At 50.7% G+C, this 13,625-nt stretch overlaps 2 long non-coding RNA genes across 2 annotated transcripts; one reads left to right on the top strand and one right to left on the bottom strand.

The window, feature by feature from the left end:
• Positions 1–2,340: 2,340 nt before the first annotated feature.
• On the bottom strand, positions 2,341–4,578 carry LOC128781873 (uncharacterized). Its single transcript, XR_008428541.1, has 5 exons — positions 4,511–4,578; positions 4,354–4,399; positions 4,207–4,250; positions 4,085–4,125; positions 2,341–2,554 (listed from the first exon to the last, which is right to left on the bottom strand). It is a non-coding gene; the product is annotated as an uncharacterized LOC128781873 (long non-coding RNA).
• A 7,278-nt stretch (positions 4,579–11,856) lies between these two features.
• Positions 11,857–12,513, top strand: LOC128782400 (uncharacterized). The gene is made up of 2 exons (XR_008428764.1): positions 11,857–12,121; positions 12,339–12,513. It is a non-coding gene; the product is annotated as an uncharacterized LOC128782400 (long non-coding RNA).
• Positions 12,514–13,625: the final 1,112 nt, after the last annotated feature.

The raw sequence follows: 13,625 nt of genomic DNA, 5'->3' as shown, positions 1-13,625 counted from the left end.
TTAAGGAGAGTTTAAGGAGAGTTTAAGGAGAGTTTAAGGAGAGTTTAAGGAGAGTTTAAGGAGAGTTTAAGGAGAGTTTAAGGAGAGTTTAAGGAGAGTTTAAGGAGAGTTTAAGGAGAGTTTAAGGAGAGTTTAAGGAGAGTTTAAGGAGAGTTTAAGGAGAGTTTAAGGAGAGAAAGAGAGAGGAAAAGAAATAGGAAAAGAATGGCACAGAGTAAAAAATGAGAAGGGTTAGAGTGAAAAAGAAAGACGGTGAGAGTGAAGAAGAGGACAAAACAATACAGAAAAAAAAGAAGAGAAGCCAGAGAGAAAAAGAAATAAAGAGTAAAAGCATCAACTACAGAGAAAAATAAATAGTTAGAAATAGTGAAATAGAGAAACAGAAGAAAAGACATACAGGGAAATAGAGAAGCAGAGAGAGACAGTTAGAATCTGTAAGAAACAGAAACAAACTTAGGGACGGACAGAAATGACGTGACAGAAAGAAAACTAATAGAAGAAGCAAAGGAAGAAATACAGTAGGAAAAAAAAAATGACTAAACCGCACCAAAAAAACACAGGAGCCAAAGGGGGAGGGGAAGGGAGCGGGGGGCATCATTGTTAGGGTTGATTCAACTTTATTGAATGATTTTTTTTATTTACACTCCAGCAAAATACATGGAAACAATGTATACCAATGGGAGCATAGATACAATCCGTACGCTGACCGGTAGAAATCCCACTTACATACAGAACCGTATGTGGAAATGCAGCAGCAAATGCAAACACGGAACAATACGGGGCAATAGACAACGAACGCACATTAACACAATATAACCTTTTTTCTATTTACATTACATTTTGATTGATTGTTAGAGGAAAGACCAAACAAAAATAGCACACAGAAACCAACAGTCATCCACCGTGACCGCCTCCTTCACATTGCACACAAACTCACTGTCGCTATCGTTTCAACCGCTCCGTTAAGCCCCAGCAATCGTTGTTCCTCGGGAACGTGGTTCCCGGGAGCCTCTGAAAAAAATCCTCCTGCCTGACGAAAACCCCGGTCCCGGGACGGTCCGCCTCCGAACTTTGGCGATGAACGTCGCCTCGCAGACCGGCCGGGACCGAGGAAAAAAAAACCCAGCCGGGGGGAAAAAAAAAAACCCCCCGGCTGGGGATTTTTTATTCTAAATGTAAAAATGAGCTGAAAAACCTGAAAGGCAAAGGCCATACACACAAGGTTAGAACCGGTCAACACACACACACACAAACACACACACACAGAGCCCTCCTTCAGCTCACGCACAAACCCACCCTCGCTCTCGTCTCAACCGCTCCTCTAACCCCCGGCCATCGACACGCATGCACGACGCTCCTCGGGAACGTGGTTCCCGGGAGCCTCCGAAAAAATCCGCCTGCCTGACGAAAACCCCGGTCCCGGGACGGTCCGCCTCCGAACTTTGGCGATGAACGTCGCCTCGCGGACCGGCCGGGACCGAGGAAAAAAAAACCCAGCCGGGGGGAAAAAAAAAAAAACCCCCCGGCTGGGGATTTTTTATTCTAAATTTAAAAATGAGCTGAAACACCTGAAAGGCAAAGGCCATACACACAAGGTTAGAACCAGTCAACACACACACACACACACACACAAACACACACACACAGAGCCCTCCTTCAAATTACCCACAAACCCACCCTCGCTCTCGTCTCAACCGCTCCCCTAACCCCCGGCCATCGACACGCATGCACGACGCTCCTTGGGAACGTGGTTCCCGGGAGCCTCCGAAAAAATCCGCCTGCCTGACGAAAACCCCGGTCCCGGGACGGTCCGCCTCCGAACTTTGGCGATGAACGTCGCCTCGCGGACCGGCCGGGACCGAGGAAAAAAAAACCCAGCCGGGGGGAAAAAAAAAAAAACCCCCCGGCTGGGGATTTTTTATTCTAAATGTAAAAATGAGCTGAAAAACCTGAAAGGCAAAGGCCATACGCACAAGGTTAGAACCGGTCAACACACACACACAAACACACACACACAGAGCCCTCCTTCAGCTCACGCACAAACCCACCCTCGCTCTCATCTCAACCGCTCCTCTGACCCCCGGCCATCGACACGCATGCACGACGCTCCTCGGGAACGTGGTTCCCGGGAGCGTCCAAAAAAATTCTCCTGCCTGACGAAAACCCCGGTCCCGGGACGGTCCGCCTCCGAACTTTGGCGATGAACATCGCCTCGCGGACCGGCCGGGACCGAGGAAAAAAAACCCAGCCGGGGGGAAAAAAAAAAAACCCCCCGGCTGGGGATTTTTTATTCTAAATTTAAAAATGAGCTGAAAAACCTGAAAGGCAAAAGCCATACGCACAAGGTTAGAAGCGGTCGACACACACTCACACCTGCAGACACAAGCTCTCACAGACAGACACGGACAATCACGCTCTCTCACGCGCTCTTCCGCTTACACGCTGACCGCGACCCTTACTTGAAATGCTACGTTGACGCTTCGACGCGTCTTCTGACCGCGGCTCTTCGATGTCCGGCGGTAGATTCCGGGATAACTTGTAGAGACCCGGGGACCTGCGAGACGACAGAGGCGACGGGAGGCGGTCAACGAGTGACTATCTGACAGCAAGGAGCTATTCCCGCTCCGGGTCCATAAATTTTGTACCCAAAACCCCCATAGAAGACAGATGAACTGTAAAGTTTTATAACTGCTCTACCTAACCGTGACTACGCGCCTGGGCAGGGCAGCTCCGATCGTAAGTGGCACGACAGAGGCGTGTACAACATAAGCCAAGGTAGGTACATACAATATATGCACAATATAAGCCAACGTAGGTACATACAGTATAAGTACATACAATATAAACCGACATAGGTACATACGACATAAGTACATACAATATAAGCACATACAGTATAAGCCAACATAGGAAGGTACAACCTAAGCACGTACAATATAAGCCAACATAGATACAATATAAGTGAGGACTTGACGTAACTCTCCGGAAGATGAATTGTTGAGCCCTATACCCTTTGAGAAGGCGCAAGCTACGGAACTACTGCGGTCAGGTGACGACGGTCTAATATGCTCCCTCTAGAAGTCCGAGAGAATGGCACGGGAAGAGAAGGCGCTACCAAAGGTGAGAAGGAAGATGGATGAGAACGTCTCCTGTACTTCTTCCCGTCTCAAAAAGTAACAATGTAACGATGCTGGAATAAGCGATATCCAGGAAGGTACACGAGTAAAATATGGCCGATACGGCAGAGAACAATGCAGAGAAAGCCTCAAGATGTAACAAAGGCCTATGATGCACAAATCAATGGACACGGACGACATAACACAGACACGGACAACGTAACACACACACAGACAACATAACACAGACACGGACAACATAACACAGACACGAGTGGAAACTGCCTGGCAGTTCCACCTTATGGACCCAAGATTGCTAGTCCAAGATGACTCATAGGCCGATGATACCAAAGGAAAGAAAGCCCTAGGGCAATAGCATATGATGATGAAATTTAACTCCTTTCAAGATGTTAGTGCCAAAGGACTTAAGAGGAAGCCTAAGAAGCTCAGTAGGCCTAGACAAGAAAGCGATGACTACGGCGTGACCGTGGCTAGAGCTCCGGACGTGAAGGCGGGCTCCTCGGGTGAAAAGATCCACGACGACGTCGAGAGTCGAAGAAGGCCGCCGACGCAAACCTCGCGAGGACGCAAAGACGGATCGGAACTGCCCTGCCCGGCGAAGACTCTGGTGAGGCTGAGTAGAAACCCTCTCCCTCTGCTTCCTAGAGGCCCGTCCCACTATGGGCCTCTCCTCTAAGCTAACATCTAATTGTCTCCTGTGATAGTAAAGGTTTTTCCCCTTCTCCCACCTACGGGCCCCAACACTTAGCTTTTGCAAGACAACCAGACAAAATCCATCATCAGCCGGACGTGGACGGCGACACGGTCTCTACATCCGCTTCGGTGCTGCCGTTTCCAAATTTCAGCTATGCGCCTCCTCACGGTACCTAAGACAAAACAGAAAATGCAACTAGCGCCCTGCAAAAGAGGAACCCCCGGAACTCTGACGCACCGCTGCCCCGGCTCACCTGAAATCTTGATGCGACTCAACAGGCTGCCAGGAGGATACCTACAAAAGGAAAAGGTACAGGCTTAGCGTGCTGCCGCATAACGGTCACCGATGAGTCACCCAGCCTAAATGCCGACTCACCCGCTTGACTCTGTTCCTTCACACGCCGAGGGCAGCAATGACACCTGCAAAGAAACAAAGCAAAAAAAAACCACACTGACATACCGAGAAAAGACCACGACCCTGACCCGACAAGTACGCCCACCTACACCTTAAGCTTGCACCCACCTGGCCTCAGACATCTGGGGTCAGAGACATCTCGCAAGAGGACCGCCTAAAATAAAATAAAATAAAATAAAAAAAAAAAAAAAAAGGGGATGCTTAGACTTTCACCAGAAACTGGGACATGTGCAAGAACAAGTGCTTCTGTCCACTGCTCACTGACCTTGCACACTTGGCCTTGACTGCAGCTATCTGCCTGGACTTCCTAATAATAGACAAAGAACAGTGCTGTAACATAGTCACCATTTATGCTTCCCCTGCAAACACAAACAGCGACCGACCTTCTCAGGGAAAACCCCTTGACCCGGGATTGGGGGCTCTGCCACAGATCTTAAATGTCTGCATCTGAAAGAAAGTTAGGAGAAAATTCAAACAACTGTAGGATAACTTAACAGGTCCAAGCATCCTGTATGAATCTAGGAATACCATCTAGAATACAACTACATCCCCCATTCCAAATTGCAGGTCTCCAGGACTTGTGCAATTACGCCTGGCTATGCAGCAGGAGAGAGCAGCTCCGGGACAAATACGTGCAGACACCCGTGACACAGGACAGGACACGACAAACGAGGGGAAGCCACGAGGAGAAAAATCTCTTGGCGAGAAAAATGCCCGCGAGGACAGAGAGATTGCGGAACGAGATGACCTAGGCGAGACGGCCGGCCCGGAGCCGATGAGGCTCAAAGAACCCTGCAGGAAGAAGATGCTAAGAAAACTATGTCTTCTGAGAACCGCACAAGGGGATGCCTGAAAAGCCTACGGTAAGAATGAGCTACCTAGCTTGGCGTTCTCATGAGTCCTAAGCCGCTATAATGGATCGTTGGGGTGCGCGGCTGTCGCTACCGCTCGGAACGACACCTTAAAAGACATCTGACCGGATGCTTCTAAAGACAGATACGACTGCGATGCCTGTCCGGACTCCCGAGTCAAAAGGCCTGTGGCGTTGGTGCCGGGCCGAGGAACGCAAAGATCACAGATGCCAAGATGACCCTCAGACAGCTAAGGTAAAAAAAGACAAGTGACGTGACAGACCCAAACAACACTGAATGCACAAGAGACAAGTGACACGACACACACCGGAACTGCTCTGCCCTGCGCGCCTCAGCGCTGAGATCAAAAGAGACGCTGTCCCTTTAGGTGGCCTAAGGAGACGCTTCTTAGACATCCCCATCTCCAAAGCAGACTCCAAAATCCCTTCCGGGCAGTCCCAAGCCAGCACCCCGCTTCCCTCCCCTCAGTGGGTCGTAGCCCTCGACTTATCTCGCACACTTCTGGGCGTGCAAATCCCTGTCGAGTGCAAAAGAAGGCCGCCTCCCCATCTGGCAAGTTCCAGCTGTCACCAGGCTCTTATCTCTTCGTCTGCCAAGACAAAGAAAAGGAAACATCAGTGCACAATCTTAACAGCACATGGGCCAAAACCTGACAATTCTGCTACTCACCTTCTCCTAAGAGGGCCCTGGCGCTCGGGCCGCACGCTTCGGCCGTGCTCCGAGGCCGACGCTGCCGTCACGAGGTACGCCTAGGTTAAGTGGAGACAAGGTGACTGGGCACGGCTGAAACTGGAGCGGACCCCCGCTCCTCCTCCCTACCTCCCCGACTCACCGCAGCTCCTCGGCCGTTCCCGCAAGCTACCCAGACGGGACCTTGAAATACAAGCTGAAATCCAAGATGTGTGGGCTTCATCACGGGGTCCCGTAATACTTCCAGAGGGCTCACGAGTGCAGGAAACCCGGTCCGTCCGCCACCTGATGACAGGGGCTTAGCGTACGCCGGATGGATGGCCTAAAGCAGACAAATGAGAACGGATGGTTAAAGGTGCACCAGAAATTGAGACCTGAGCGATCGCAACTGCTTCTGTCCACTGCTCACCTGGCACACATGGCCTTGACTGCAGCTATCTTCCTGGACTTCCTAATAATAAAGACAAAGAACAGTGCTGTAACATAGTCACCATTTATGCTTCCCCTGCAAACACAAACAGCGACCGACCTTCTCAGGGAAAACCCCTTGACCCGGGATTGGGGGCTCTGCCACAGATTTAATCCGCCTGCATCTGAAAGAAAGGTAGGAGTAATGTCAAATGGCTGCAGATAACTTAACAGCACCAAACATGTCAATCTACAAATACAATCTACAGCCCAACTACACCCTGCATCAGAAATTTCAACTCCTGGGACTTGTCCCGTTACAGGCTATGCAGCAGGACAGAGCAGTTCCGGGACAAATACGTGCAGACACCCGTGACACAGGACAGGACACGACAAACGAGGGGACGCCACGAGGAGAAAAATCTCTTGGCGAGAAAAATGCCCGCGAGGACAGAGAGATTGCGGAACGAGATGACCTAGGCGAGACGGCCGGCTCGGAGCCGATGAGGCTCAAAGAACCCTGCAGGAAGAAGATGCTAAGAAAACTATGTCTTCTGAGAACCGCACAAGGGGATGCCTGAAAAGCCTACGGTAAGAATGAGCTACCTAGCTTGGCGTTCTCACGAGTCCTAAGCCGCTATAATGGATCGTTGGGGTGCGCGGCTGTCGCTACCGCTCGGAACGACACCTTAAAAGACATCTGACCGGATGCTTCTAAAGACAGATACGACTGCGATGCCTGTCCGGACTCCCGAGTCAAAAGGCCTGTGGCGTTGGTGCCGGGCCGAGGAACGCAAAGATCACAGATGCCAAGATGACCCTCAGACAGCTAAGGTAAAAAAAGACAAGTGACGTGACAGACCCAAACAACACTGAATGCACAAGAGACAAGTGACACGACACACACCGGAACTGCTCTGCCCTGCGCGCCTCAGCGCTGAGATCAAAAGAGACGCTGTCCCTTTAGGTGGCCTAAGGAGACGCTTCTTAGACATCCCCATCTCCAAAGCAGACTCCAAAATCCCTTCCGGGCAGTCCCAAGCCAGCACCCCGCTTCCCTCCCCTCAGTGGGTCGTAGCCCTCGACTTATCTCGCACACTTCTGGGCGTGCAAATCCCTGTCGAGTGCAAAAGAAGGCCGCCTCCCCATCTGGCAAGTTCCAGCTGTCACCAGGCTCTTATCTCTTCGTCTGCCAAGACAAAGAAAAGGAAACATCAGTGCACAATCTTAACAGCACATGGGCCAAAACCTGACAATTCTGCTACTCACCTTCTCCTAAGAGGGCCCTGGCGCTCGGGCCGCACGCTTCGGCCGTGCTCCGAGGCCGACGCTGCCGTCACGAGGTACGCCTAGGTTAAGGTGGAGACAAGGTGACTGGGCACGGCTGAAACTGGAGCGGACCCCCGCTCCTCCTCCCTACCTCCCCGACTCACCGCAGCTCCTCGGCCGTTCCCGCAAGCTACCCGGACGGGACCTTGAAATACAAGATGCGTGGGCTTCATCACGGGGTCCCGTAATACTTCCGGAGGGCTCACGAGTGCAGGAAACCCGGTCCGTCGGCCACCTGATGACAGGGGCTTAGCGTACGCCGAGTGGATGGTCTAAAGCACACAAATGAGAACGGATGGTTAGAGGTGCACCAGAAATTGAGACCTGCGCGAGAACAACTGCTTCTGTCCACTGCTCACTGACCTTGCACACTTGACCTTGTCTGCTGCTATCTGCCTCGACTTCCTAAAAATAAAGACAAAGACGAGTGCTGTCACATAGTCACCATTTATGCTTCCCCTGCAAACACAAACAGTGACCGACCTTCTCAGGGAAAACCCCTTGACCTGGGATTGGGGGCTCTGCCACAGATTTAATCCATCTGCATCTGAAAGAAAGGTAGGAGTAATGTCAAATGGCTGCAGGATAACTTAACAGCACCAAACATGTCAATCTACAAATACAATCTAGAGCCCAACTACACCCTGCATCAGAAATTTCAACTCCTGGGACTTGTCCCGTTACAGGCTTATGCAGCAGGGCAGAGCAGGTCCGGGACAAATATGTGCAGACACCCGTGACACGGGACAGAACGTGACGAACGAGGGGACGCGACAGGGGGAGAGAGATCTCGGCGAGAAGAACGCCGGCGAGCGCCGGGAGAATGCGGAACGAGACGACCTAGAGACCTGAGACGGACGGCTCGGAGCCGATGAGGCTCAGGGAACCCTGCAGGAACAAGATGCTAACAGAATGATTTCTTAAGAGAACCGCAGAGATGAATGTCCAACAATCTTACGGTCGAAAGGCTCTAGCTACCTTCGCGTTCTTATCGGTCCTAAGCTGCTATAATGGATCATTGCGGTGTGTGGCTGTCGACACGGCTCAGAGCAAGACCTTAAAAGACATCTGACCGGATGCTTCTAAAGACAGATGCGATTCCAATGTCTGTCAGGGCTCCCGAGACAAAAGTCCTAAGGCGCTGGGGCCAGGCCAAGGAAGGCAAAGATCACAGATGCCAAGAATGAGGCCAGGGTGACCCATATGCTCCTCAAAGGGCTAAGGTAAAAAAGATAAAGGACATGAGGGACCCAAACAACACAGAATGCACGAGAGACAAGTGACACGACACACACAGGAACTGCTCTGCCCAATGCACCTCAGCGCTGCGATCAAAAGAGACGCTTTCCCTTTAGGTGGGTTAAGGGAACATTTCTTGGACATCCCCATCGCTAAAACGGAGACAAAAACCCCTCCCGGGGACTCCCAACCCAGCACCCCGCTTCCATCCCCTCTGTAGCCCACGACTTATCTCGCACGCATCCGGGGATGCGAATCCCTGTCGGGTGCAAAAGAAGGCCGCCTCCCCGTCTGGGAAGTTCCAGCTGTCACCAGGCTGTTGGCTCTTACTCTGCCAAGAGAAAGAAAACCAAGCATCAGTGCACAATCTTAACAGCACATGGGCCAAAACCTGACAATTCTGCTACTCACCGTCTCCTAAGAAGCACCAGTGCTCAGGCCAGACTCTTCGGCCACGCTCGGAGGCCAACGCCATTGTCGCAAGGTACGCCTAGGTTAAAGTGGAGACAAGATGACTGGGCATTCCTGAAACATGAGTGGACCCTCGTTCCTCCTCCCTACCTCCCCGACTCACTGCAACTCCTTGGCCATTCCCGTGGGCTACCCAGAGGGGACCTTGAAATAGAAAATTTGAAGGCTTCATCACAGGGTCCTGTACTACTTCCAGAGGGCTCAAAAGCACAGGAAACCCGGTCCGTCGGCCACTTGGTGACGGCGCTTGGCATACTCCAGGTGGATTCCCTAAAGCACACAAATGAGAACGGATGCTTAGAGTTGCACCAAAAATTGTGACGTGAGCAAGAACAACTGCTTCTGTCCGCTGCTCACCTGCCACGCTTGACCTTGTCTGCTGCTATCTGCCTTGACTTCCTAAAAATAAAGACAAAGACGAGTGCTGTCACATAGTCACCATTTATGCTTCCCCTGCAAACACAAACAGCGACTGACCTGCTCATGAGAACCCCCTTGACGTGGGATTGGGGGACTCTGCCACAGATTTAATCCATCTGCATCTGAAAGACAGGTACAACTAATGTCAAATGGCTACAGGATAACTTTACAGCACCGATCGTGTCATGTCAATCTACAAATACAATCTGGAGCCCAACTACACCCTGCATTACAAATTTCAAGTCCCCCGAACTTGTCCTATTACAGGCTACGCAGCAGGGTAGAGCAGGTCCAGAACAAAGACGTGCAGACACCCGTGACACAGGACAAGACGTGACAAATGAGGGGACACGACACGGAGAGAGAGCTCTCGGAGAGAAGAACGCCTGCGAGGACCGAGAGATTGCGGAACGAGATGACCTAGGTGAGATTGACGGCAAGCCGGCGTGGGTCAGAGAACCCTGGAGGAACAAGATGCTAACGGAATGATTTCTTCAGAGAATCACAAAGATGAATGCCCAAGGATCTTATGTAAAGAATCTCTAGCTAGCTTTGCATTCTCACAAGTCCTAATCTGCTCTAATGGATCGTTGCGGTGCGCAGCTGTCAACACCGTACAGAACAAGACTTCAAAAGACATTTGAGAGATGCAATTCAGATGCCTGTCTGACCTCCAGAATCAAGAGTCCTATTGCATTGGTGCCTGTCCAAGGAACGCAGAGATCACAGATGCCATGAGGCCAGGTTTCTGATAGGCCCCTCCAAGGGCTAAGGTAAAAGTCATATGACATGATATACCCAAACACACTGAATGCACAAGAGACACGTGACACAACACACACCAGGATTGCTCTGCCCTGAGCACCTCAGCACTGTGATCAAAAGAAACACTTTCCCTTTAGGTGGCCTAAGGGGACGCTTCTTGGACATCCCCGCGACCAAAGCTGACTGAAAAAGCCCTCCCAGCGCCTTGCTTTCATCCCCTCTATTGTTCGTAGCCCTTGACTTATCTCTAGGACGTCCGGGGATGAGAATCCACATTGGGTGCAAAGGAAGGCTGCCTCGCCTCCTGGGAATTTCCTGCAATCTCCGGGCTGTGGTCCCTTGCTCAGCTACAATCGAGAAAACCAACACTGTGTGATCTTAGCTGCACGATAGACAAAACCCACCAATTCCGCTACTCACCGTTCTCCTAAGAACACCCGGGTGCTCGGGCCGCACGCTTTGGCCGTGCTCAGAGGCTGACGCAGTCATCACAGGGCATGCCTAGGTGAAGAAGAGACAAAGTGATGTGCCATTGCTGAAACCTAAGTGGACCCTGGCTCCTCCTCCCGATCTCCCTAACTCACCGCAAATCCTCAGCCGTTGCCAAAGGCTACCTGGATGTCACCTTGAAACACAAGATTTCAAGGCTTCATCACAGAGTCCTGAAATATTTCCAGACGGCTCACAAGCACAGGAAACCTGGTCCATCAGCCAGATGGTGATGGGGGTTTGGCATACTCCAAGTACACGGCCTAAAACACACAAATGAGAACGGAGGCTTAGAGTTGCACCGGAAATTGACACCTGAGCGAGAACAACTGCTTCTGCAACCTGCTCACCTTGATTGCTGACATCCGGATTTAATGCCTAAATATAAAGACAGAAAACAGTGCTGTAACACACAGTCGCCATTTACACTTCCACTGCAGAGAGAAATGGTGACTGACCCGCCCAGGGAACCCCCTCTCCAGGGATGGGGCGCTCCGCCACGGATTTAATCCGCCCGCATCTGAAAGAAAGTTAAGCTGCAGCATAACTTAACAGCTCCAGACACCTTACCTTAATCTAAGAATACCATCTAGACTCCAACTATACCCTGCATTACAAATTTCAAGTCCCTGGGACTTGTCCTATTACACCAGGCAATGCAGCAGGGCAGAACAGCTTCGGGACAAATAGGTGCTTACACCCGTGACACAGGACAGGACGTGACAAACGAGGGGACGCTAAAGACAAACAACACATTACGTTAATAAGATTGTGACAGAAGGACGATAGAAATCTTACTGGCAAGAAGAATAACGGCAAGGACCGAGAGGATGCCGAAAGAGTTGCCTGATGCTATGGCAACGGTGGATGGCGGAAGCTCTAGGGAGCAAAAGAAAAGACTGACAGAGTGACCTGTTAGTCACAATGATCGAGTTGACCATGAGACAATGCTACATTTAGAATGCTCTCTGTATCCCTACAATCTTAGAAACACCAGGACGTTACAACTCCTGGCTGGAAAGGATGGACGGTGACATTGCTGGGAGCAAGGCCTCAAAAGTCATCTGACTCGATGCTTCTGAACTGGGACTCGGAGACGTGGCCGAGGCCGCCGGGAAAAGAACAAACCGTATCGGCGTCGTGCCGAGAAGCGTGAGCGTTCGAGAACCTAGAGATCGTGGCCGATGCTTGCGGTAAGGCCCTCGAGGGGAAAAGGCAGATACGTGATCCGAGGCACCCCAATGATACGCTACGAAACACGGTACACGACACAACACGACACAGACCGAAACTGTTCTGCACTGCACGCCCTACAGCTGCAGTCAAAAGTAGGGCCTCTCCCTTGAGCTGTCCTAAAAGCCCCTTAGAGGACATCCCTTGACCCTCCGCTAATTTTTAAATCTGTCCCAGGAACTTCCAGTCCGCTACCCGACGATCATCCCATCTCCGGGCTGTGGCCCGTGACTTATCTTTCGGATGACTGGCGACGTGAATCCACGTTGGACCTGAAACCAGTCGGCCTCGGAAGGCCCCGTGATCGCCGGTTATCCTCTTAGTGAGCTACAATAAAGAACACCAAAACCAATGTGTGACTGTAGTGCTATGTGGGCCAAATCCCAGCGAGTCAGCTCCTTGACCTCTCCTAAGTATGCCTAGGTCCTCAAGGCTCCAGCTTCATCCCGAGTCCAAGGCCATAGCTGTTATGACTAGCACCTGGCTTAGAGAGATCCAAAGTTACATGATATTTCTGTGAGTGCTGTAGATGAGCTGGGGTGCCCCAAGACATGTGAATGCCTCTGCCATGCTTGCTAAAAACCTTGGGGGGTCCTCAAATAGACACCATTTCTCACCCTGCTGCCTTCAAACCCCCCCTCCCCCAATAACTCCTAACCAGACATCTACTCACCCTCCCTCTCCTGGTCACAATCCTCAACTTTACTCATCTAAACCCTCAATCTCAAACATCATCTTCAACACAGAGCAGATCCCTCTTGTGATATGATGAAGCTGCTGAAAAAAATCTGAAGCGTCTCACTTGACACAGCCTAAAATTTCAGGAAGTTTCCTGTAAAACTTCCTTGTAAAAAAAAAAAAAATAAATAGAAAGAACAAACCCAGAAATTACAAAAGCACCTAATCACCCCTGAACACACAACCAAAAATCATGAATGTAAATACTCCCTGTGCTCATTTCTGTATTCTTCGCAGTATGTTCAAAGCCCCTATTGCTTCAGAGGCCGAAAAGCACCTGCTGAAAACAAGCTGAGATAAGCTGAAAGAGCCTCTTCACTGAAATGAGAGGAGACCTCTTACCTCAGTGCATCCCAAAGAGGGAATGAAGCCCCTTCGCAGAGGCTGGGGTTAATATACCCCTGATTGGGCCCGCCTCTCGCTCCCATGATGCCCGGGAAAAGGGAGGAGGGGCAAATCCCACCGGGTATAAAAGCCCTCCCAGGAGCTGCAGCCGTTTGGCTCCTCTGACTTGAATTCAAGGTGAGTAAAGGGCTTGATCCTCAGGGAAATGACAATGCTTTTTTTTTTGTTTTTTTTTCCCCCTTCTATAGCTGCTTTGAGCAAAAGGGCAGAAAACCGGTAAGAAATAAAACTTTATGTTTAGGTAGCACAGCTAAGTAAGTTGGGTAACTTGTTATTAGCTCACCTAATTATTCTTTAGTAACTGCTAAGTAGTATTCCACA

Source organism: Vidua chalybeata, chromosome Z (assembly GCF_026979565.1).
Source record: "Vidua chalybeata isolate OUT-0048 chromosome Z, bVidCha1 merged haplotype, whole genome shotgun sequence".
In the NCBI taxonomy this organism is placed as follows: domain Eukaryota; kingdom Metazoa; phylum Chordata; class Aves; order Passeriformes; family Viduidae; genus Vidua; species Vidua chalybeata.
The sequence above is the reverse complement of the archived record's forward strand: the minus strand, read 5'-3'. Positions and strand labels throughout refer to the sequence as shown.